Here is a 24,756-nt window from a genome sequence, read left to right on the forward strand (position 1 = left end):
CTTCTTGCAAATGTGCAGTGTGTTAGGGTCTCGTGAAATGTCATGCAAAGTATCCTGGCATGACATCCTGGCATAACATCCTGGCATGACATCCTGGCATGACATCTTGGCATGACTTGCTCGCGCGTGGTGCTGGACGGGCAGTCGGGGGAAGGGAAGCAACTCTTGTGTGGCGAGGATTGCGGTACTTGAGGATGTTTGTGGAATCAGCGGACAAAGTGTTGTCATGGGTTTGGACAAAGTGCTACAAAGTAAATAGCCACAAAACATAGCAGTTTAACGACATATTTATGAAAAATCAGACAAATTCAGAATCAGTGATGTATATGAAATGTCTTAGAAGCTTAAAATTTTGCTGAAATTTATGTTGTGGATTTTTAGTATTGTCGACGGTACGGTATTTCTGATATCGTATGTTTGGTTCTTTTTTATATTTAATATAGAGCTTGTTGTGTTTTCAGTTGTATCTGCAAATTTTTCCCCCGTCCTGTCACTCTTCTCTGAAGAAAAAACTTTTGCGGCAAATAATAATGATATTAATAAGTTTATCAACATTTGTTCCCAACCTTTGTCTCTCTTTCTCTCAGGTTTGTGCGTCCAGAGTTCATTAGAAGCCTTTAAAGGAAATTAAAATATTCGTTTTGTCTGTATAAATGTCAGTCACAGAAATTCCATCTTCTAGAAAAAAGTGTGTGAACAAGTGAGCCCTTGCTGCGGCCTGTAATTTTAGCTTTCATTTTAGCCTCGCTAATCGGGACTGAACTCTTGCAATGCGACAAACGAACCCTCGGCAGAGTTATAGACGGCAGCACCCGCGATGGGCTACAGATGCTAACGCCTTTTCCCCTCCCCCAACTCCACCCTCCTCTCGTCTCTCCTTTCACAAGGCTGAGTTTAACGTTCTGTCCTAATTATCCGCCCCTTAATGACCGCCGGATCCGAACGCGAGCCATCTCCCTGATGAAATAAGGCTAATGGTTGCCTGCCTTTATTACCTATCGGATTGCCGGCGCGTGGACAACATGCGAAAGACGTTGGCCATGTTGAATCGATCTGGTGTGTGGGCAGTCCGTCCTCGGTTTGTTTGTTGTTCGTCTTCATATCTCTTCTGTCCATCTTCGGTCCGATCTTGGCCTGTCCTCCGCTCCCTTGCGGACCTTGTGGTGCTCGCTGAATGCCTTCAAGTCTGGGACTGACTGGTCCCTCCGGCAGTTCCAATGGGTCCAGAAAATGTATGAGGACCCAGACTTTACCAATTCGATATACAGACTTCTGCGCATGCTCCGAACACTCTGACCTCCAGGTTTTCCCCTTTGTTGCCGAGGGTGTGTTATCTCGATCTCTTCGGCCTCAGTGGAAGTTTTTGTCCAGTTTTCATCTTTATTTTAAATGACGTGGCCCACACATGGCACGAAATTCCGTTGCTCAAAGGTGCAAAAGAAAAAGGGAGGAAGAAAAAAACAACACAGGCCAGACAGGGCGCGCTGCTCTCCCGCCGGAGTCGTCACTTGGTCACGTGGTAGCCTGTGACACGCGAGCAGCACGTGCGAGAGCCGCGCGACAGGTCACGGGTCATCAATTAGCTGCGACTCAGCCTCCGTTTTGGAGGGTGCAGCAACGAGGAACGCGCATGCATGAGCACGTGCGAGCAGAACGCAATTTTCAAGCAGAGGGGCCCGAGTTTTTGGCCTGGGGTCTCAGCTAAGCCTCTTCTACTCCTTGTCGCAGTCCCTCGGGTGTTGGTGTGCGGGCGAGGGTTTGTTTCTCTCATCCTCCCCTTCACTGCCACCCATCCCTGTCACCAAATGAACCAGACTTTCAGACCATCAGGACACAATTTGATTAAAGTAATCGAGAACTTCTGATTTTACCCCTTAGTGCACATTCTTCGTGCGACATGACTGCGCCACTGACAGGGAGTGCTCATTATTTTTGGAGCTTGTTCAGGGGTTGTAGTTACACCGGGGTTAGCTGTGGACCGGAATCGTTGCTGGCTCGGTAATCAAAGAGTCTTGGAGGTCGACATAATCTAGAGGTTCCAGTCCTGAGTGCGACAGCTTGTGAACTACTGCTGTCCATGGTGATGCACATGGAACTGAAGGGAAACTTTGGTCCGAGGGACTTACTGTATGACAACGACATTCGTTTGTCTCTTCATCTGATTTTGTCCTCAAGATTCCTGAAAGTTACAAAATGTAAAGTGGGTGCTGGAGAGTTCTCTGCCAAAAAAAAAAAAAAAGGAGGGGTGTTCTCAAGGACCTTGATGTGGCATAGGCCGTGCTTTCCCTAAGCGCCAAGGGACAACTCTCATCAATTAAGTTCTTTCCGTCTCACGCGATGAACGAGTAAAATCCCTTTCCTGTTGTAAATGCGAATTGTGTCCCTTGTGGCGCCTCCTTAAAAAAAAAAAAATCTTGGGGTGAAAATCAGGTTCATTGTCCTGTTTCCTTACCAAACAGCTTCCCTGTTTTCCTTTTACTTTTTAACATTCAAAAGAAAGACTACTCGCATCCTTGTTCCATTTTAAATTACCTCCCCTCAACTCCCACCCAGCACGACACTGGCGATCAAGCCACCCACATGACCTCCCCATTTTCAAAAGTTTCGAAAAAAGTTCTGAGTGAGGGTAGAGATAGTAAAATAATGTTGCGACAGAGGCGCTAGTTTCTGTAAACACCGATGCATCATTGTTGACAAGGTTGACAGCCAGACTCGCCAAACTTGGAAAAGTCTTTGTCAGACCCTTCGTTGTGCCACAGTGGTGTCCGTGTCACCGCCAGTAACCATCAGATGGCACTCTCCTCTAATGACAGACCTCAGTTCGCTTTCCCCCTCTTTTATCCAAGCGATTTGTGGGGGAAGCTGGCAAGAGAACATTTTGGACGGTTACGAGTCCCCAAGTCCCTCACTTGGATAGCTACCTCTCAAAACTGAGCAGCGACTCTCTGATTCAATTCACTGCTTTATTTTCAACACTTATTTAGTGTATCTTCGGTATGGCTGTGTATATATTTTAAGTAAACTTTAAAATAAACTTTTAAAATAAACTTCGCCGAGGTTCCAAGAGGAAGACTTGTCCTGCCGAGTGCAGTCACAAGCGCGAGGGTTCTAATTGAGGAGAGAAGACTAGTGAAGACAAGCGTGTGATTCATTAACATTTCATAGCGGGCTTGTTAAACACCAGATTAGGCACTCACGTGGGCGAAGTTTACTGCTCAACTGGAACTGACAAAATAGAGCATAAGGGGTTAAAACCCATCGATGTCGTGTGAGGGATGGTGAGAGGGTATTTGTAGATACCTTTACTGAACTCAGTGGGTGGGGAGGTCAGGGAGGCTCATCCTTCAGCTGAGCGTCTGTGGTCATTAGCATAGTGTCAGACTCGGTGGACATGGCGCATGTAGAGCCTCGTTTTCGTGCGTTTCACATTGTCCACCCGTGCTGAAGTACTGACAGCAGTTCTTGCCCCCCGGGGGGGAACCGTAACTGGCCTGTGAAAAGCTTTAATTGGTAGGAATACGTGAGAAGCTTCAACTCGGAGGGTGAAAGATGGTTTTGGGATGCAGAGTTCATGGCGGCCTTCTGGAAGCATGGAAGTCCTTCGGGGCTGAGGCATTTTCCTGCGGAGACCCACCCGGCTTTTTCCGTCCTTGTACCTACATCCATTTGGAGTAGATAAGTTCTGAAAATTTCGCTACAGGAGTTTTGGCCTGCAGACACTCAGGCTAGTAAGTTCTCAAGCCCTGCAGGGTTCGGTTTCAGATGGTCTGGGGATCGACTTGCCGATGAATATGCCGCCAAACGCTAAGAGGCACTTTCATTACAGTGACAAATGGGAGAAGAAATATTTGGACGTTTAATCAATTTAAATCGGGCCTCATTAGGAAAAGCAGGCTCACAACAACATTTCCATGTCGCGAATTTGATTGGGAGGAGAGGGAAGGGGTGTTGGCTGTGTTCTGAACTGAACACCACTAGGTATCACTTCATGGAGGTTGATGGTGGATGAGAACCTGCTGATGGAAGCGGGCTAGGTGCTAAATAGGATCAGTTTAGAAACGTTTGGCATCGTGACTTACGACTGTTTGTTTGGTTTGGTTTGTTTGTTTTTGATTTTCTATTTTTGTTGTTTGTTTGTGTGCAAGAATTTAAAGTTTGTCTGCTGGCTGTCTTTTAGAGTATCACAGTGTCATCCTGAGGGCAACACAAGCTTCTGTGGCACATGGAATATCAAGTCATCAAAATATTCAAGACTCGTAGACGCATGTGGAGAATACATATGAAGAATGTTTGGCACAGAAACGGTAATGCATTATATGAATAATATTTAGCTGTTAGGGATGTACAAAGTGTCTTCACACATGCTACACGCCCAGACATGCTAACACTTGCACAAATAAACTCATAAACTCAAACGAATTTTTACCAACCAGATACTTTATCCTATGCTCATCCTTCGGAAATCCATGAAAGAATTATGTTGGACACTTGTAGACCTGACCTACACACTGAGGTACCGAGTAATGTCGATTCTACACACATTAAAAACCAATATTAAACCGGAAATGGTCTGCTACCATCGGCTTAGGGTAAAGGTCACATACAGAGTTGTCCATACAGGCCGCGGGCAGCCGACTGGAAGTGGACGTGTCTAGTCCGACATGCATTCGTATCTGTCCTGTCTTTCCCGTAATGGACTTTCCTTGCTTGTCCCTCAAAATTTATGTCATGGTCATTGTTATTCACTGAATACACATTTATATTGCTATGAGAAAAGCATTAAGATTTGCTGAAATCTGCGGTTGTGTTGGCTGGCCGAACTTTCCTGACCCCTGACCTAGGCTAAAGTTATTTTACTTGCTTCCACAATGTTTTAACATTTTGAATGGCGCGAAATCAATAATTTGCTTTTAGAATGGTTGTTTCAACCGTCCACGAAGACTTTAATAGGTTTGCTTGTTTACTTTTCACCACAGAGCCTTTAGGGGTGGATGGGCAATGGTCGGTTTGTCTGCAGTTCGTTAGCGGTGACCCTGAGGTCACAAAGGGTGAGGTTGGTCAGTCTTCATTGGTATAACCTCCAACCTCCCGCCTCTACCCTTGTTAAAATGGTCTTTAACATTTGAACACCACATGGAAAGTTTTCTTTCTTTCTCGCAACTTCGTTCGTTTATTTGATTTAATTTAATACCACTGTACCGGAAATACCACTGGTGCTGGAAATATACTGTGGGAGACAAAAATGCTAAATTGTCAAACCTTACATTAATTTAGACATTGTCTATCCAAAATGGAGAAAGAAAGAAAAAGTCAAACAGACAAATAAGAATCTTAACAGTTAATTGTTTTGCGAGAGTGTGGTCGAGCCCTGTTTGTGACTGCATTTACGACCAGTCTCTTCCTGTGACCGACTTTCATCCGGAAAACTCATCTCTGTTTTTCACAACCATTATCCTTCCCTCTGTCCCCTATTCAAGATGGCCAGGAGGGGGTGGCAGCTCGGTGGCAACCATAGGCATATCAAATTACCCTTTTGGGTAATGCGACGACGACCGTCTCGCTTCTCGAGACCCTGCATGTCTCTCCTGACCAGGGGCTGGCCCTGCCTCGCTCATTGTTCTACTCATCACACAATTTGCACCCTGCGGGCAGTAACTCCAGCGTCAGACGTGCCCCTGGCAGGGGAGGCTAATCTTCCTTCCGGCTGTCGCTCGCCTCGTTGTGGGCATGGCCGGCTGTCCACCGGAGTGATACGTGTAATCATACCCGTGAATACCTTCGTTAAACCTTACCGGTGGACTGCTGGGATTTCGTTTGATTAAGTCGAGAGAAGTTCAGCCAAAGGTCTTGCCTGCGACAGTTCTTTCAAGACACTTTCATTATCCTGTCCGAGCGATGCCAGCGAAAACTTTTGTCATCGCTCCGCTGCCGCCGCTTGACATTCTCTACACGAAACAACAGAAAAAAGTGTTAAAAGGTGACAGGCCAGGGTGATGGTTGGGCTGGGGACTGCCAATCACCTGGTGAGCAGGCCGAGAAACGAGCAAGGGAAGATCAAACGAGCCCACCCTTGCTTCTGGCCTCATCAACACCATAGGTCACAAAGCCCGAGAACTTACAATTTGCAGGAAAACAAATTAAGCATGGCTGTCTTTGAAATACAAGAGACGAAGAGCCTTCAGGACAATTGTAACTGTGAACAAAACAGAATTGGACCAGCAATGGTGCGCCATATTTTTCTGTTCACTAGGTTTGTGAAAAAGGGACAAACAGAGGAAAGTAGTCCCGAAAACAAAAACATTTACGAAGGTCTATTATAAAGGAAGCTTAGTTTAAGAAACTGTAATTTCTTTTTTAAAAAATTGTAGAATTAAGAGGTGGCTTTCGGGGATGTGACCTCAGTTAAACCTTCAGCTTTGGAAGGACACTTTTTTTTTGCGGGGGTTGGGGTGGGCGAGGGATGTTTTGAAGAGGTGATGTTTTACTGAAGACTCTTGGCGGATTTTGAGAGATGCTAATGCAGATGTCGCCTCCAGATGAGAATTTGACAACGGCTGCAGCTAATGATGCTGGGATCGATGCCGGGGATTGTTTGCTGTTGTGCTTTGCGTGCTGCATGGACTGCGGCCACCGGACAATTCTGATGGCATTGTGCTGCATGCCCTGGGGGACAGGTGCAAAGAGCGAGCGAGAGAGAGAGAAACAAAAAAAGTGGTGTAAAGATGAATTCTGCCCCAATGAACATGCATTTCCTCACCGCGGATGTGCCTTCCATGGGTGATCACGTGACATGACGCGCCGAGGAAGTCTCGAATGGAAAGCCGCCCGATTCCTGGTCGAGGAGGAAGCCTCCTGCAATTTGAAACTCGTCCAAACCACGCATGAAATTAAGCTCAAAGTTGCTGACAGATTAATAGAACGGGGGAGCAGTCATTAATCTGTCACAAAATGAGCAGCCATTTGCCTGTTATTTTTTTTAAAGAAATACCACGGATGGGAGGAGGTGTGTGGATTCTAATTTCACTAAAATTCAAATCCAGTGGAGCTTTGAACATCTATCAACATAAATGCACATATCAAAAATGTCACGAGAGATGAGCTGCTTTATTACCAAGCTGGACATAAGGTTTTGACTTTTACCCAATGAGTAGGTGGAGCATCTGATGTGGGAAGGTAGGCGGTTCCATTCCCCTGTGGTGCAGTGTACTTTTATAGGTTGATCTACCTGTGGAAGGGATGTATGGCACCATTACAAGGCTTGAGGAAAAATTAGAGATAGAGAAAAGCTCACAAAAAGGCTGGAAAATATAGTTACTAGCTCTTCAGTCCCCAACATCCGAAAGGTCATACAATTACCTTTTAACGTTTATTATTTTTGTTGACAGACAGCATTTCTCTTCTGTCTGCGGTGAGAAGTTCAGCTTTGTAAAAGGTAAGGGATGAACTGGTTAACTCTGTGACAGCAGAATTTTCATTCGTTTTTTCTGTAGTTGGGAGGTAAAGGAAGAGCAGTCCAGAGAAATAGTCAGGGCAGGTGCCAGCAAAGAAATTAAAACATAGCTGGGCAAGAAAGATAAGATACTCTGGCCTTTCTGCAGCAATGGAGACCAAGAGGCTTCATTGACACATAGCCAATGTCGACAAGCAAACTTTCACTCATCTTCCACGTCGACATGCAATAATCAGTCCCAAGGGGAAGAACTGGAACACACCTACTAATATTTCCAGGGGCAGACAATAACAAGAGCAGCCTTTTTGACAGCAGAATTGAGGAGCCTAGTGGCGAGGTCGTAAACCTCTCTCTTGTCCTCACTGAGGTGAAGATTGCAGGGTCCCATCCCCTCTCAGGACACAAACTCCTCGTTCTCAAGGTGATGTCTTCAGCCTCCACCAATCTCATTTATCGCCCCTTCTCCCCAAAGTTACGTCCCTTCCAAATAAGTCAAACAGACGCAGTAGGATCAAAAGAATTTTTCTCTCACTTTAGTTTTCCCTCTCTCTCTCTTCCAGAGAGCCCAACACTAGAACCAGCATTCAATTCATTGTAATAAATGCTGTAACCCCTTTCTAGCTACTTGATGACCGCATAGGCCATTTATTTGCCGAATTCATTGGACATTGTTTTTGTCAATCCCTCTGTTTTGTTTTTTAATGCCGTTTTCATTCCAATATTCTTCGAAGTCTACCAAACGTTTCCTTTTTCAAGACGAGGGGCAAAATAAACGAATCTCTCTGTGTTGCTTATGTTTTCATATTCGAAAATGGCGAATTTTTACTGAATTATCAATTGTCTTCAAACATGAACATGGACAACGCTTCCGTCCACGGGGTTGGAGGCGAAGGAGGGTCACTAGCACACGAACACTACAGCGCGCACAAAGACAGGAAGAAAAGACAGAGGAACAAAGAGGAGAACTGGGAAGGGGAGTGAAATGTCAGAAATGATGACTTGATGATACCGCACATCCCTAACCCCAAGCGAGACCTCAATCTTACCTCGCAACCCAGAATTGCTAAAATAAAATAACGGCTCTCTTCCTCTCTCTTTCACCGTTTTTAAGCAGTCGGCAGAGTTATCTTGGCTTCAATTTCTCTCCCTCTTCATCGCGGCGTCAATAAGTTTTGGGGGATGTTTCTGGGAGGGCTTGTAAAAAGGTGAAAAATGAGTGGAGTCTTTGATGGGAAGAATTATACTCGCGATATAAAAATCCTGGAACAAGTTCCAGCGATAATGATCCTTGTAAAAACGGTCGGTGAGTACAAGGGAGATGATGAAGGCACGTAAGAATACGAAGGAAGAGAAATAAAATTAGAGAGAAAGAAGAAGAGGAAAAAGAAGAAAAAATAAACGCAGAACAGAAGAATACACATATATAATTCAGAAGAATACCGAGATAAATCAGAAATCATAGAATATCTCTTAAAAACAATGCCTACAAGAAAACAAACAGCTAAAAATAAAAGACAGTTGTTGTGGTAGCCCCTCTGACACAGAAGACAGACAGAAAGACAGATGACAAGCGGACGCGGTGGTCAGGCTGCAAGGACGGGAAATAGTGATGTCCACCCACAATGCACTGCGACCAGCATCTGTCATCCTGCCTTCTGATGGCACTGTCTGCAGCAGCCACCCTCGACATCGCTCGCCTGTCAACCCTTCAGAAAGCAGGAGGCTCAGTCCGGATGTAGAGACTGCTGGCTTGAGTATAGAGCTTGGTAATATCCGCAGATAATGTTTACAGTCCGATGTCCTGGGCCAGACATCTCCTCCACGACCAAAAAAAAAAAAGCAAGAAGAATAATAATAATTAATGAAGACATAATCGCTGTCCGCATTCATGTTACCAACCATTACAACAATGCTAACAAACATCCAGAAGTACTAAATAATGATTAAGATTTGCATATATTAAGTGGTCGCTAAGCGACAGGTTAATTTGTCAACAGGCTGTTGTCATTAGCAACCTCCATTTGTCACCAACAGACGCATGTCACTAGTAAAAGCATTTTCGTGTCACTCCAGACTGCGATCTTTCTGAAAGCAAAGGAAATTCATGGGTGTAATTACCTTGCAAGTAGAAACTAGAACTGTTTACAACCAACCCACCCTCATCACACCAGCTGAAAGCCACCCTGACTAATTCTTTCTTGCGATGACCTGCCGAGGCCACGTTTCCCATAATATCACAGGGTGTGTGCACGCGCGCGCACACACACACACATACACACAGCTTACCATTGCTCACCAAGGGAACATCCTCTCGAACTTCAGAATCAAAAGCTTTTTTCCCACTTTTGATACGAGTGCGTCAAGTGTATTGATTAGAGGTTCGGTTTTTTTAACCAAAAATATCCTCTCATCCATCGCCGATCCTATCTTTCTCATTGATGAAGTGTTTCTTGACATGAACTCTACATCTCGCTTTGAGAAACCGCTTGGTGGAGCAGAACTCATCCTCATGTCAACATCTACAGAGGGAGGATGAAGGAAGCGCCAAGAGCGGAGGAGATGGAGCTTAAAGTGTCGGCCTCTGGCAAAGCTCGGGTCCCGACACTGATATCTGTTGCAGTCAGGAGGTGTGAGAGCATGCCAGCATGGCCAGCACGACATTGACAGAGCTTCCTTTACACGTGATGCAACAAGTTGAGCCAACACCTACTACCCCCTTCTCTCTCTCACACACACACAACCCTCCCCTTCGCCACCCCAAGCTTGCAAACATCCCCCAATCATTGGATGGACAGCCAGTCACCGTGTAAAGCATCGTTTTGTACCGAGGTCAGCAGCCAAAGCAAGATCATCATGTGACAGGCGAAACAGTTCTATTTGTCATGCCATGCAATGTTATTGCACGAGAGTCTATTTTTAGCTACTGGAGCACAACCGCGATTGTGTCATAGCTATTTTTAGCTATTGCACCTGACATCATCACATCGCTTGTTATGTTCCACGTGAACTTTATTGTGGTTGTCTCCTCTTGTCTGTGGGCCTTTAACAATGATTAACTAAAATTCACGGGCCAGGTAAACTTTGAGACGGGGCCGGATGTGGCCCGCGGGCCGTGTCTGACACCACGTGATACTTAGAAACTGTGCTTCACTGTGATACGAGAAGATTCTCTATATTCATCTGCATCAAAACTTATCTTGAAACTTCTTGCAACCATCCCCATTCATTTGATTTTAAGCGCTCACAGGTGAGGCGACCATAACCTAGCGGTTCAGAGAATTTGTAAGTGGCTCAGCGTGTCTAAAACACAAGTGGAAAACAGTTTTTCTTCACCGTCCGCCGCTATTTTACCTTTCCAGGTACTTCTCTGCTGGGAGGGCACAGGAAGTTTACCTGTCATCAGCGGCTTGCTCTGAAGATTGAAGATCTCAACCAGGCCATGAAATGTCTTCTCACGATCCTGTATTCCTAACGGACTGCTGACAGGTGATGCGATTCACTCATTCCATGAACTGACCCGAGCACTAAGCCGCTAGTTCCATGATGCTGAAACAAGGGGGGGGAAGAGAAGATGGCTATTCTAAAGTTCTTCTTTACCACAGCCACACATCTTCGTTAGTCTCCCCCAAAAAACTAGAGCGAAAGCTAAATGATGAAGATAGACAGGCAGGCACCTGTCACGTGATGCGTGCTCATCCTCGCTCCACACACACAACTAAAAGATCGATTTAAAGGAAAGGGAAAGGGAACTTGCAAGATTGGCTTACAAAATATATGCTGAATATCTTCTCTCATAATCTAAGGTTGAAAAAAAATCTAAATAATTTTTAAACACATCATTGGGACAGGTCACGATGTTTGTTTACTCTTTCACGAATGAAAACAACTGACCCTCGCTCGCCTCGTAGTTCGGCACATTTTACAAGTGGCGAGAATTGCTGGGTAGCCTTTAACAATTTTGCCGATTGGCAAGTGTGGTCTCGATGTAAAACTTGCCAGACCTGTGTTTTGCACATGTAAACGGTTCTCTAGAACCCAAATTTTGAGAGGAAACCATTCAGTGCTCATTTAAGTCTCACGTTCCAGTTGACACGAGTGGTCCTTTAACAAGTGCTCCACGTGACTCAGCACTTGTGCTGCTCGTGGCTGTAGCTCATGGCTGTGGACGGCTGACGGGGTCGCTTGCAGATCATCCGGCTTTCGGGGCACAGTCGTGGCGAGGGCATATGCCCCAAGGACCTCGCCTTGACCGGATCAAGCCGGATCGCTGTGGCCGGTCCGCCCTCTGTCGACTCAAGAACTGCTCAGCCCTCCTCTGTGTCTGACCCTCAAGAGCAATTTCGTGAGAGCCAGTTGCGAAAGAGAACAGCTTCCAGCTTCCAGAAGTGCACGCAGACACGCACGGACGCATGCACGCACATGAATGGAAGGAAGAAATGGCGCAGTAGCAGTAGACAGGACACAGCCCGATACATTGTCATGAACCGGAAGTGACATCCTCATCTTCTCTATTTCATTAAAGTGTCTTCTGACAGAACAACCCATGGAGATATGTGGCGAACACAGATACTCTTGATGACACTGCATAGTTGTGTTTTGATGATGAAGATGATGAAACAAATCAAACAAAAAAAAAAAAAAACAAAACAAAAAGGAAGCAAAAATGGATGGGAAAATATATTTTTTAAAAAGGGGGCTTTTGAGGAAGAATAGACACAGATGAAAAATACATAAAAAGTGGAAAATTATTATTTTTCCTCAAGTTTCAGGTCTCCGACATTTACTGTCTCCAAAATGTCAAACATTTAAACTTTTGTTTTATCGAATGATTACATTTTGGTTCCTGAGGGACATGATCTTCTGGTGCTCCCCAGGAAAAGGTCGCCTTTAGACTGGTGTGTAAAACTCCCCCTTCGCAAACTTTGGGCAGTTATTTACTTTGGGGAGAAGGTTGGACCTTGTCTTTATTCAGTATACACCATCCCTCAAGGTGTCTATTCTGAAATGTTTTCATGGTCTTGGCTTCCTGGCTTGATTCCCTACCCTATTCCCTTGATCAATGTGATAAGCTTGAATGTATTTCAAAATAAGTTTTATCAACAATTTTATCTTAGAGATATATATATACATAGAGGGTGCTTAGTATGGCTTGTGAAACCTACCGTGGTCACAAAAGTTAAACATCGGACAAACAGACGATAGCTGACGAAATGTTGTTGGTTTAACCCTCAGTTGCTAGCATCCGGCTTGCAGACAAGACAAGAAATGTTTAAATATTGAAAGAAATGGTGTTACATGGGAACAATATTCAAACAAGGGTGTGACATGGAAAAAGATTTGAAACTCTTCTGTTCCGAAAAAAGCCAATTGCGCATGTCATAACCTCTTCCAAGGCATTTTGGGTTTGGGAAACAGTCTGAGAAGGGGCGGGGCCTTTCTCCATAAGATTGGTGCTAATGGGTTTGGACTTGGCATGGGTCCGACCTCGCGACCTGCTTCGCCGGAGCAGACTGCGAGAAACTTCAACTGCCGCCTGTCCGTACGCTGGCATCCACATCCACATCCAGACAGGAAAGCAAAGGTTGTTCAGCTAGAAAAAAATCAAACTAAATACGAAAAAAGGAAGTTGAGTCCGTTATAGGGAATGGACCATCATCCCGGTACCAAGACAGGTAGCCTTGTACTCAGATGATTGTAGTGTCGTCAGGGGCTCAGTCGCCGAGCTAAGGGGCTACAAAGCAGCTGTTCCTGCGGATTGGAGGCAAGGGGAAAAGAAAACTTATTAAGTATCAAGGCCTCCAGGCCTCCAGGCCATCAGGCGTGTACACGTCTTCATCTGTCAAGATGGCTGACGCAGGGGCAGCCTGGGCCTGACACGACAAAGAAAGAAGAGTCCAGGCTTCGGCAAATTAGAGGCTCACCAGTCGCAGCCGCGGTTCATTATTTCTGTCCTTAATGACTCAGCGACGAAGTGGTACGGATTATTTCTCATTAATCTCCAGCCAAGAAGCCAGCCACACGGCGAGCGCTGGCGGCGCAGCTCGTGCGCTACGTCATATCCGGGAGAGTCTCGAGGTCGCCACGTGGATACCAGTAAACAGTGACCTTCGGCGACAGATGTGCAGGGTACGAGGAACTGGGGTAGGGACGGGGAGAGAGGATAGCAAAACGGGGGATGCAAGTTCTGCTTGGCAGATGTAAGGCGATCCGTCAGTCCGAGGTGAACTGTCTCGTTCTGACTTCCTCGCCCCCATCTTGAACTCAGGTCACGGGAGGGGCGTGTCAGAGGGCTACTTTTTGCTGTATTGCATCTTCACTGCTTTATGAAAAAAAAATGTCTGTATGTACAGCCAGAATTCAAACAACTTTGTGCAGACCAGCTACAGAGCACGCGCAAACGAAAACGGACATGGCTGGCCTCTCACGCTGGAACTTGATCACGTGACCTCAGTCATTAGTCTATTAGAATGAAAGTAGCAAACCTCGTGAGCGCTCAACACAAGTTACTCCACACAATCACGTACCGAGGGCCGAGACCAGTAGACTACGTGATGGTAAGAATGCTACTGGACATCTCCATGGAAATGGATCTCAGAACGAGGGCATGACTTAAATATGTTTAGTAATGTCATTTTTTAAACATCGTTCACTATTTAGAATGGGTAGCACAGCGTTTAGAAACTCGTGATGAAGTACTCATCAAGGCTCAAAAAAGATTGTAGCGCAGTGGAAAAAAGAAAGACAACAATTTTCAGAGTTTACTGTTTGAAGCACGTGTAATGTAGGCCTCATGCTAGATGTCAATCGTCATCAGGGCATTGAGGTTGTGATCACTCCAGGATTCGTCTTGAGAAAAATAAAATGCCAGTCAACTATAAAACAAACTGAAAACAATTGCAAAAATGCAAGAAATGAATGCTCATTATCTCTGCACGTGCCTCGTGCACACACCGCCCACCCGGCAATGAAAATTCAGTTATATTACTGGACCGTGACCCTGCACATACAGGAGATGGAAGATTCTCATTTAAGAAATGTGAAGTCGTCTCAGAGGACTCGAACCTTGAGCACTTGCTGTCCAGACAGGGGACATCATCGGTGCTTCATGGCACCCATGAGTTATCGTTCCGACAATGGCGGGGGCGCTTTCGTTCCTGGCTCGGCCGCTGCGAGATGTAGAACAAAACGCTGTTAACCCCTGGTCCTTGGATGTCATTAAGTCCCTTTAGCTGTCCCCTGTGCCCCTTTGACTGCAGTAAAAGCAAGAAGGAGAATTGTGTTAGCTGTCGTTAAAACCTTCCTTGGCGGGTCCTTCAATACACAACAGTCGTTAACCCTCCATTTTGCTGGCTTCTTGTAAGTGCTCTCTCCCTCCCTTCCTCGCTCTTCTTCACACATACATACCCCCCTCTGTCTCTCTCACACACACACATACACGGGCACAAGTTTTTTTTTCTTTCTTTCTGTGTATTTCTCTCATGTCATTTCGACTTCGGCCTTCAAGCCTTCAAGTTCTTACCGATGACATTTGCCATCCACTTCCCCAGCTGGCACGCGGTGCGAGATAATTAACTTAATTCCTTGTTCAGTAATATTTACAGGACCCTGACAAGCTTGTACCGCTAGTGGGGGACATACTGTCTGACACCTGGGAGGATCACCCTGTGTCTGCACAGTCACACCACCATCTGTAATAACCGCGAGCCTTGATGAGGAGGATTATTCCCCAAGTGTAGATGAACAGCCTCTCTCTGATTTGGAAATACACACCAACAAACATTTTGATGACCAGAAAGAGATAAACATAAACATCACAGATGTTAGGGAGTGTTTCCATGGAAACGCTTGGTGTTGGGAAGTTGTCGGCCAGTGGGAGGGTTGGGAATATATGCTAAGTACGAGTGATGTCCCTTCTTGAGGTAACTGCTCTTTGTGTTTATCGATGTCTGTTTGTTGTTCATTTATTTATAGTTCCTGTTTGTGTCGACTTTGCTTCTCCTGTTGTTTATTGCTTTTGTTTTATGTTCTTGGGTTGTTCGAGGACGGCATCAAGTCGTTTCCACCTATAGATAGCATCTTCACAATAATCCTCTCTCTCTCGTTCTTGTTTGTCTCGGCCATTTTCTTGGGTTTTGTTTTTGTTTTCTCGCTTGATGGGATTACTTGTCTCCATTTCTCTGAAATTATAACTCTTTATTTTTCTAATCTACGGACTATGGACTCTTCATATTTTCTTTATCTACAGGCCATGAGCTTCGTCGATACATTATACACCCTATGTAGGTGTCGGGTCAATCGTTTAATTCACCTCGCTAGACCTCTAACTTCCCCAGCAATACTTCTTATCATCACTTCTATGGTGGGCTTTAAAGCAGACGACAGGAGGAGAGAAGCAAAGAACAAACCAACTAAAACAAATGTTGGAGGAAAGCCCACGATGCTGTGGTGTGAACATATCTTAGTGTGGACTGCACGAGGCCTGGGAGACATCGCCGAGTTATTGTAAAGCAGAGAGCAGAAGCCATAACAGTCCTGGTGTTAATGGAGGCTGCCTCCAAGCTCTGGTCCAATATTCTCTGCAAGCACCACAGTTCCCCTGATTCCGTTGTCTACCATACTGCCTAACTGTTGGGTGGAGAAAGCAGTTTGTTCTCCAGGGTGGCCAGAAGCCAGAGAAGCCACCGGATGTCCTGCAGTGGGTCTGGGCGTCTGGCTGTTACGGTGAACAAAGCGGCCGGCTCTTCCATCGACGAACAGGCTTCCCCCGAGCAGGGTTCTTTTCTTTGCTGGCAGGAAAGGGGTCAGGGAGGCATCCGGTAGACTCCTTGGTGGTTAATTAACATCGCGGCCGCTCGACGGGGACGACTTGGAAGGGGGTGGTGGTGGAAGTGATGAGGTCCGGCAACATCCATCACTCTGTCTGAGCCACCCATCCGGCCTGTCTTACATCAGGTGGGCCACCATCGAGATGACCAGTTAATTGTGCTACACAGCAGCTGAGTAAACATTGTTTTGTTGTGTATGTGTATATGTGTGTAGGTGTGTGTGTGTGTGCGCGTGCAGATGGGTTAGGGGCGAACTGAAATAGGTTCAACTTAGTTTTTTATATATTTATCACCAAGGCTCATGCAGCCCACCGAGGGCGCAGGTGAAGCAGATATTCATGGATCGCTGAGCATCGAATACTTTGTCCTGCCCTGCAAGGTTCAGCGTCTCAACGTTCCTGCCACGCGCCATGTTACCTGCAAAAATGAGTGTTTATGTGGCGAAATGTTGATGTACACACTGATTCGTAATGACAAACTTTCCCCAAGTGACGGTTTTTCTCTTAAAATCACAATATTCCCCATGTGCATTCATCTCACAAGCAGATCGTCATCTCAGCTTCCATCATGGAGGCAGTGCGAGTCCTGGCTGTGGTCACTTTGTGATGGTTGGGTCCTCGTATCCTCACCCTCATCTCCCGAGTCCTTCTGCCCGCTGACGACCGTAGGCTGTTCACGTGACTAGAAACTGGTCACGTGCCTAGAGCGGATGCCAGGCGCGTGGTGCTGCGGTCGAACGACAGCGCAGTATGCGAAAAGCCTTCACGCTTCATTTGAGCAGATCTGAGGCAGGGAGGCTCCGGCGGAAGCCGAGCTCATTAGTGAAGACGAGGCTGGGACGAGCAGGGTGCGCCGCGTGCTGCACAGCTCGCTGTACTCCGGTCTCGGTTCACTGACTCGTGTCCTCCACTGCACGCTTCTGTACCTAGTGGGCATTGCCAGCTTCCACGAGCCCTTCGGCACTTCTCCCCATCCCACCCCACCCACCCCACCCCTCATTCCAACTTTACAAACAAACATAATAAAACAACATTTTTTCTCAAAGAATCTCTCTTGCAGTTGGAGCAGACATCTCTGTGTAGCACAATATTCCACCGAATGCTGTCAGATTTTTTTTAAAAAAAAGTATTGCGGCTTTATACTTAATCCCGGAAAGAAATTAAACTTTCTTTAAGAGCTTTTCCATAAAGGAGGACGGCTTCTTTGCTGTTTCTCCTCCTCCCTCTCGTTTGGCGCATGTGCAGTGTGAGATTTAGTCGACAGAAAAGAAATATTGGAATTTAAGAGTCCAGAAACATACTGCGTGAAATGATGCATGATTGCCTGAAGGATTGATTATTCCCTGATTGATGGATGTAATTTGTTTCTAATGCTTTCATCGCGAGGGCTTTCCTAATGTCCATTAGCGATACATATTCTCCACGAGTCAGTTAGTCATGTGACCACCGAGTACTGAAACAAAATCGACCCAAGTGATGTTGGGACTACATTCAGTCCTTCCAGCCCTAGTACCCAGAGGGAAATCTCACGGCACGCAGGCCTCAGGCTTATTGTTTATACCTTTTTCCTCCTTCTGCCTTCAGTTGGGGATGTAGCTCAAATGGTAGAGCGCTCGCTTAGCATGCGAGAGGTACGGGGATCGATACCCCGCATCTCCAGGCCATGTTTTTGTCTGGGTGCATAATTTTTTTTGAAGGTGTAGGCTCGTGGCGCAATTAATAATGCTAATATTTATTGACATACATGTGACGGAAAAATAGAGAGAGTAGGGGATGAAAACTAAGGGAACACACACACACGTACACACATACATCCCGCGTTCTTCTCTCCGTTCCTTGTCCTTCATCTCTTCCCTTCCATGCATCCAATCACAATCACACCGAGGCCGACCCTGGGTGTCGTTCAGCATTTTCTGACATTTTCTTTTATTTTCACGGGACGAGAACAAATCTCGGGCCACAAGTCTCGCGGACAGCAATAGATAAATCGCCAGACCCCTCGCTCCCTTCTATCGCGCCATCTATCGGCGTGTCAGGGAGCGTGCAAGACTCAGAATGAAGGGGGGGGGGAGCTTGCATGGAGTCCTCCCCACCCCGCCTGCTGGACGAGGCATATAATAGGCGCGCGCCCTCGCATGATTGAATCATAAAACATAGACCGACATCTTTGCCTTCACCTCAGCCACCACCTCCGCGCCCTCGCCAAGCGATGTGGGTGTTAGTGAGTAGATGCGTGAACTTTACGTGTCTGGCTGGGGGTACACCTTGGTGATGGAGGGAGGCAAGTGTGCGCTGTATGGCAAAGATGTTGGTGGGGTTGCAGCTGGAGCAGGGATGGGCGGCTAAACAAAAGTGATTTAAAGCTGTGTTTGCTCGAAGTAATTTGAAATAAATCGATAAAACCAGCTGGGAGGCTGGGTGGCTGGGAGGCTGGGAGGCTGGGTGGCTGGGAGGCTGGGAGGCTGGGTGGCTGGTTGGCTGGGTGGCTGGAGGCTGGGAATGCCGAATGTGAAGTAGAGCAAGAACATTTCCGGTAGGTAGGTAGACTCATAAGGTTGAGGGTTCGAAACTCTTTCCACGGATGATTTGACAACTTGTCTAGCGCCGCCCTCGCACAACAGGTACTCGTTGTTTGTGAGGTTACCTGTGTGTTTGACACAGAAAAGTTGACGAGTGTCATAGACTTGAGGTCATTCACTGTCACAACATGTAGAATGTTTGGTTAAAATTGCCTCAGGTAACTAACTGAAGATTTGCACTTTATTTGTACCTGCATGTCAGACTTCCAGAGGTTCTGCTCTCTCCATCTTGAAGTGTCCTGTTTACCGGGGAGAGGGCATACACAGGATTTACGAGTTCCCGCTAGGAAGTTTTTATTTCCGGGTCACCTCTTCACGCCGACCTCCATGGCTTCAGTCCTCGCTGTATCCTGACGCCTGGCAAATGGCCGCCTGAGCTTCAGGATGAATTTACTGTCGTGTCCTAACGACAGGACGAACTGAAAAAATGGACATCAGGAGTTATGTTCCCCTTTCTTTGCTGCGGAAAATCGTTTCCCCTGCCAGTCCCGGGGAGCTTATTTTTACTGGCAAGATGTACGACTGACAATGGCATTCTCCAAGTGGACAAGCACAAAGGATTGTGGGAAGAAGGAGGGAAGGACGTAGTTTACTTAGAGAAAAAAAAATTAGCTATTTAAACCTTGTTCTTTGGCTTATTATTACTATTTGCATTCGCTGTTCTTGTCTATCTAAAGCTTTTATTTTAGAATTTATGTTTCACATTTGATAAAGTTTTGTCGGCTACCGCAAACAAATCCAAGTTTAGTTGAATGGGCAGTAAAACAGCTGGACACAACTGGCTGTTTGGAATATCAATCAAATAATAGGTGCACACTGATGTAGATGATGTGACATTGTGTTGCTCTGTTAGGTTCTATAGAGCTCAGAACCTACACAGGATGTTTGATGTTGATTGCTGAGTGCTTTCATCTCGTTGTCTCTCTCAGACCCTCTCTAATCTCCTGCTGCCCCTAATACTGCCTTTTGACATGCACGAGCATGGCCAGCCCTAACCTTTTATTAGCGAATCGTTCAGCATTTTGAAAAAAAAAAAGAAATAAAGACTTTCTATAGAAACAGAGCTGAGGAGATGGTAAAGGCAAATCCTTCTTTCAAAAGCCGCCACAGAACTCAGTCTTCCACGTGATCACGTAAAGAAAATTCAGTAAGAACTATAAGGTCTTCAAAGGACGGTTTATCCTGGTCAATGAGGACCCCACCCTCCTCTCCCACCCTCAACAGTTGACGAGTGGTCAGCACTGCTCCCAGGTCCGTGCCTCGGCCACCCTGACCCTCTCCTACTTGGTGCCCCCACGCCACAACCATTCCACCCCTACCCCTTGCTCACAAAAGGTAAGCTAAGGGCAACCCCGTGACCTTTGCAGGATCGGGGAGGCAGCTGCACGAGCGCGTGCGTGACGCCCACAGCGTGCTGGGCATGCGCCGAGGGGCACGTGGCACGCGCACGAACTTGTTGACCGCAGCAACAGCGAGTCAGTCATGCGCACAGCGTCACGGTGGACGGAGCCCAGGGCCAGGGGCTGTGGAGCGGACACAGCTCGTCGTGACACTGACACACTTTGCCTCCTCTCGCGCGGCCCCGTGATGTTTACAAGTCTCGCGAGATTCACCCTGGCCTGCGCGCTGGACGGCAGAGGACAAGATCACTCGATCATGTGACTGGACAATTCCTCTGTACCCGTTCAAGAGAAATGCATCATCATCATAATATTCATCATCATCATCATCAAATTTTTTATTCCATCTGAAGACTGTATGAAATGGTCAAAGGTCAAACAAGTGTACATGCTTTACGTGTACACACCATGTACATTCTTCAAGTATACATAAGTGTGTATTACACCAATATCATATATCTATTCATAAAAGTGGCCATAAATGTTGGTTTTATGACCTGCTTTACTTATGGAAAGGAAATAGTGTTCACACAGTCACTCAGTATAGTGTCGCCGTCTGAAGGGACGGAAAGCAAAGACTTGATTGGGTAGCTAAGGTGTGACTATGGATGGACTGATGGACAACCAGATTGATTGATCACCTGACACCTGGGCATTGGCGAGCAAACTCCAAGCCAACAGCAAACACTAGACTGTTAACTAGACACTGGCATCATGCTAATCAGTGACTGGGAGTGTGAAACATCAGATAACAGCCGACGACAACGGGGATTGCAACAGAGAAGATGGAGATGGTGTGAATGAACAGCAAACCGCCTGCCTTCCAACGGACAAAAATTGCTGGGAAGGGGGTGATGCTGTGTTGATGAGGGTCAGACCTGCGGTAAAGCGGCGGAAAATTGTTCTGCTGGCGGCGATGAAATGACCCGTGGGTTGATAATGTCTGGCAATTTCGCTGTCCTGCAACTGACCGCTGTGGAGGGGAGGCGGGGAGGGCCTGAGCTGGATACTGAAATTCGCCGGCAGTTAGACAAGCATGACGGACCATGCCGGAAATGGACAAAGAGCGAAGAGAGAGAGAGAGGGAGAGTGAGTAAGAGAAGGATGATGAGCCGATGACAGGAATGCTTGCATGCTGCATGAAATGTGAGTGTGAGAGCGAGGTGACAGGTGACGGAGATAAGCGCCGGGTGGCAGAGGTCACAGGAAGTACAGTGCGCTCACAACATCAGCTCAGCACCACCACATCATGTCCCAGCGTGCACTGCGCGTGTTGATCAGCCGCGATTGTGATTTATACCTACAGGGCTCACAATGATTACAGTCTGTATGTGTGTGTGTGAGAGGGATCTGTATGTACCCGACATACTGTGCTGGGTGGGGGCAATGCACGTATGATATATATATGATAGAAGTATGTGAATGTCGATATTTATACGTGGTATATGTGTGTTGTCTTTCTTTGCTTATATATATATATGTGTGTGGGTATTTTTGTGTGTCCATTCTTTTATCGTTGATTAACTTCCATTCCTCCCTCCCCGCTTCATTGCCCACCATTCTGCCTCTTTTAGAATTTGTGTACGCGTATAGTATATTCATTGTGTTGACACACACACACAAGCGCGTGCACGCAGGAATACGCGTGCTTGTGTGGGTGAGAGGGAGAGGGAGGAAGGGAGAGGGAGGGAGCGGTGACCACGCTGGACGCTGCACGCACTTACCCTCGCGCCCTTCCTCTCAATCCATCAAGCGCAGAGGAGGGTTCCGTGCGTTCGGAGCATCGTGGCCAACTTCATTCTAATTTATCATGTACCACGTTTGCTTACGTCGCTCACACCAGCGCCCTCACTGACCCCTGCGCCCAAGCTTGGCGCCGCCATCTTTTCACATTTACACCGGGCTTGAGAAGGGGTTGTGACCTCACAGGTCACGTACAGCGAGGTCACGCTGGGAACACGTCCTCGTGCATGTCGAGCGATCGATGAGTTGAGCGGAAATGCCCTTCAGTGAAGGTCGAGGCCATTGGGGGAGTGGTACAGCAGACAGGCAAGAGTTGTCCCCCCAGCAGCTACGCCGGAAGTTGTCAAAATGCGTGAACTTCTCCTTGGAGCACATCTGGTGATGTAATTAAAATGGCGTCTAACGATGTTCAAACCTGACTGCAGTCCCAGGTGGGGTAGGGCTAGTCCTGGGTGTGTGTCCACAGGGTACTGTGGTCACAGCTGATAAATTCTTGTTTGACAGTCAAGAAGGTGAATGTTGCGATCAGCTGGAGGCTGTAAAAGTCACCATGAAAGAAATAAAGATTTAAGACCACGACGCCCGCTGAGGGTGTTGTTACCTCGGTTTAGCGATTTTCATCCTCCAAAATATCATCCAAGTTTTAAGGGAAAGAAAACAAAAGGTTCTTCACAAAACTGAATGATCAGACCCTCAACACGGAATAGCCAGACCCCAACACTTAAGGACCAGACCTTAGACACTGACCAGACCACAAGTGAGAATACACAGACCCCTACACTGTATCCTCATATTATACTGACACTGGCCAGATCCCCGCACTGAATGACCCGTCACATGACACTGACCCCACCCTAAAACTGAATGACACGTTCCCCCAACACTGAAAAACCAGACCCCCAACAGCGAATGGCTAGAATCAGCACGAGTGACCACAAAGGGAGACAGGCAACTCCATCGATTCTGGGCTCAATCACCCTCCCATTACCAATCTTCAAATTGCTTCCCTTTGGCCTTTGATTTCCCGTGCGTCCAGCTCCGTCTCGTGTATGATGGCGGCTCTGCAACCTCTGGTGGTCGGGCGAGGGAAATAAAACCCGCTTCGTTAGGAAAGGCGGAGCCGGAAGTGTGGGAGGAGTTGCGTCCCCTTGGCGAGGGAAGACGCCATGCTAACGCTGTCAGCCTTTGTGATGAATCTCTCGGCCTTGACAACCAAGAACTCCACTGGCGCATGAATTCCGCGCCAGAGCACAGGTCAACGAAGAGACAAGTCTCAAGAAGTCCATCGTTAGTCTTCAGTCTTCTTGAGTCCACAGCAATGGACTGAGGGCCAGCGGGCCAGGACCTGACAGTTTGATGATACTGTACAGTTACATCATGTGATAGACTTCCACAGCTCTTATCTGCCCCTGAATCGAAAATAGTTTTACTGTACAAAAAATAAATAAATAGCTGAAATAATTTTAAAAGATGTATTGCAGGTGGACTGGCATTGATTAAGACCTTGTCGGAAATTTCATGTATCACTCCCTTGATGGTCCACTTACAGAAAGATATACGATAAGTGGATGCATGTTTTATCCCGCAGAAAGTTTTTAAAAAAATAAAAGAAGAAAACAATGTTATTGATAAGGTAGAATTATTTTTAAGCCACAAAACTTTTTTGGCAATTCATTCCAGAATATTTCTTTCCGAATATACGGTGCGTGGAGCTGATAGCGATCCTCCCGAGTAATGACACGTGGTTTTTCTTGTCAGACTTTTTAACCAGCAATCTTCCAGGCAGTCTTCAGTGAACGGACTTCCCTCCTGACTTCAGCACGAAAGTATTCTTTGTGGTCAGGCTGAATCACAAGATCCGTTCACAAGAAGAAAAACTGTTGCCTCGGTTTCTAATCAACACAACGCCTGACTTCTTGTCATGTAAGCGATTAAAAATAAACCCTGCATGATGGGATACATTCTTCAACTGGCATAGTGGCAAGCAAGACATTTTTATTTACCTCAGCCCTGTATTATAATGCTGAAGTGATGCTGGTGGTGAAGAAATAAAGTAAATTAAGAAAGTAAAGAAAGTTAACGAATAATTCATATGTCATAATTGTAATGTTGAACTTTTTTTAACCGTGACCTTTTTCAATATTGTTTAACGGTCTTCAAAGGACTAGTTGTGGCCAAAATTTTATTTTATTTTTTCGGTAAAGCTTAGTGCATTCTAAATCTTGGTGAATACAACCTTTGTTTTTGAGATACACATCGACAAACATTATGAACAGACAGGATGCTACGTGTGTGCACAGATATTCCTAGTAATCATAATATATTATATTATGGTCCCAACTCCCCACTGGCTGAGGTCTTCAGAAATGTCTCCATGTACAGTCATGTGTTGTTTACCACTTTCTATACAGGATGCTGTTTTAAGGCATGTATTTCGAGAACTTTGTGAAATATCATCTTGCACTAATTTTTAATCAATCATTTAAAATATTTGTACCCACATTAGAGCTTTTCACTTCGGTGTTAATTACATCCAATTATTAGTTGTTGGTGTCAAACCTTCCTTGTCCCGGGGACTGCAACTATTTACTGCAGCCATGCATTCGTCCAATGTTTCACAACTAAGTAGCAGCTGAAAGTGTTTCAGTGACCTACTCGCAAACCGTGGCAAACAGTCAAACGACAAGACATTGTAAATGGATTTTCACCGGCAGGACGATCTGCATAATCAGAAAGCCTCTTTCAATGGTTCGTAAACAT

The 24,756-nt window shown here is 46.2% G+C and overlaps 1 non-coding gene across 1 annotated transcript; it reads left to right on the forward strand.

The window, feature by feature from the left end:
- The first annotated feature begins 17,860 nt into the window (after positions 1-17,860).
- Positions 17,861-17,933, forward strand: Trnaa-agc. The gene has a single exon. It is a non-coding gene; the product is annotated as a tRNA-Ala (tRNA).
- Positions 17,934-24,756: the final 6,823 nt, after the last annotated feature.

Source organism: Pomacea canaliculata, linkage group LG1 (genome assembly GCF_003073045.1).
Source record: "Pomacea canaliculata isolate SZHN2017 linkage group LG1, ASM307304v1, whole genome shotgun sequence".
Taxonomy (NCBI): Eukaryota; Metazoa; Mollusca; class Gastropoda; order Architaenioglossa; family Ampullariidae; genus Pomacea; species Pomacea canaliculata.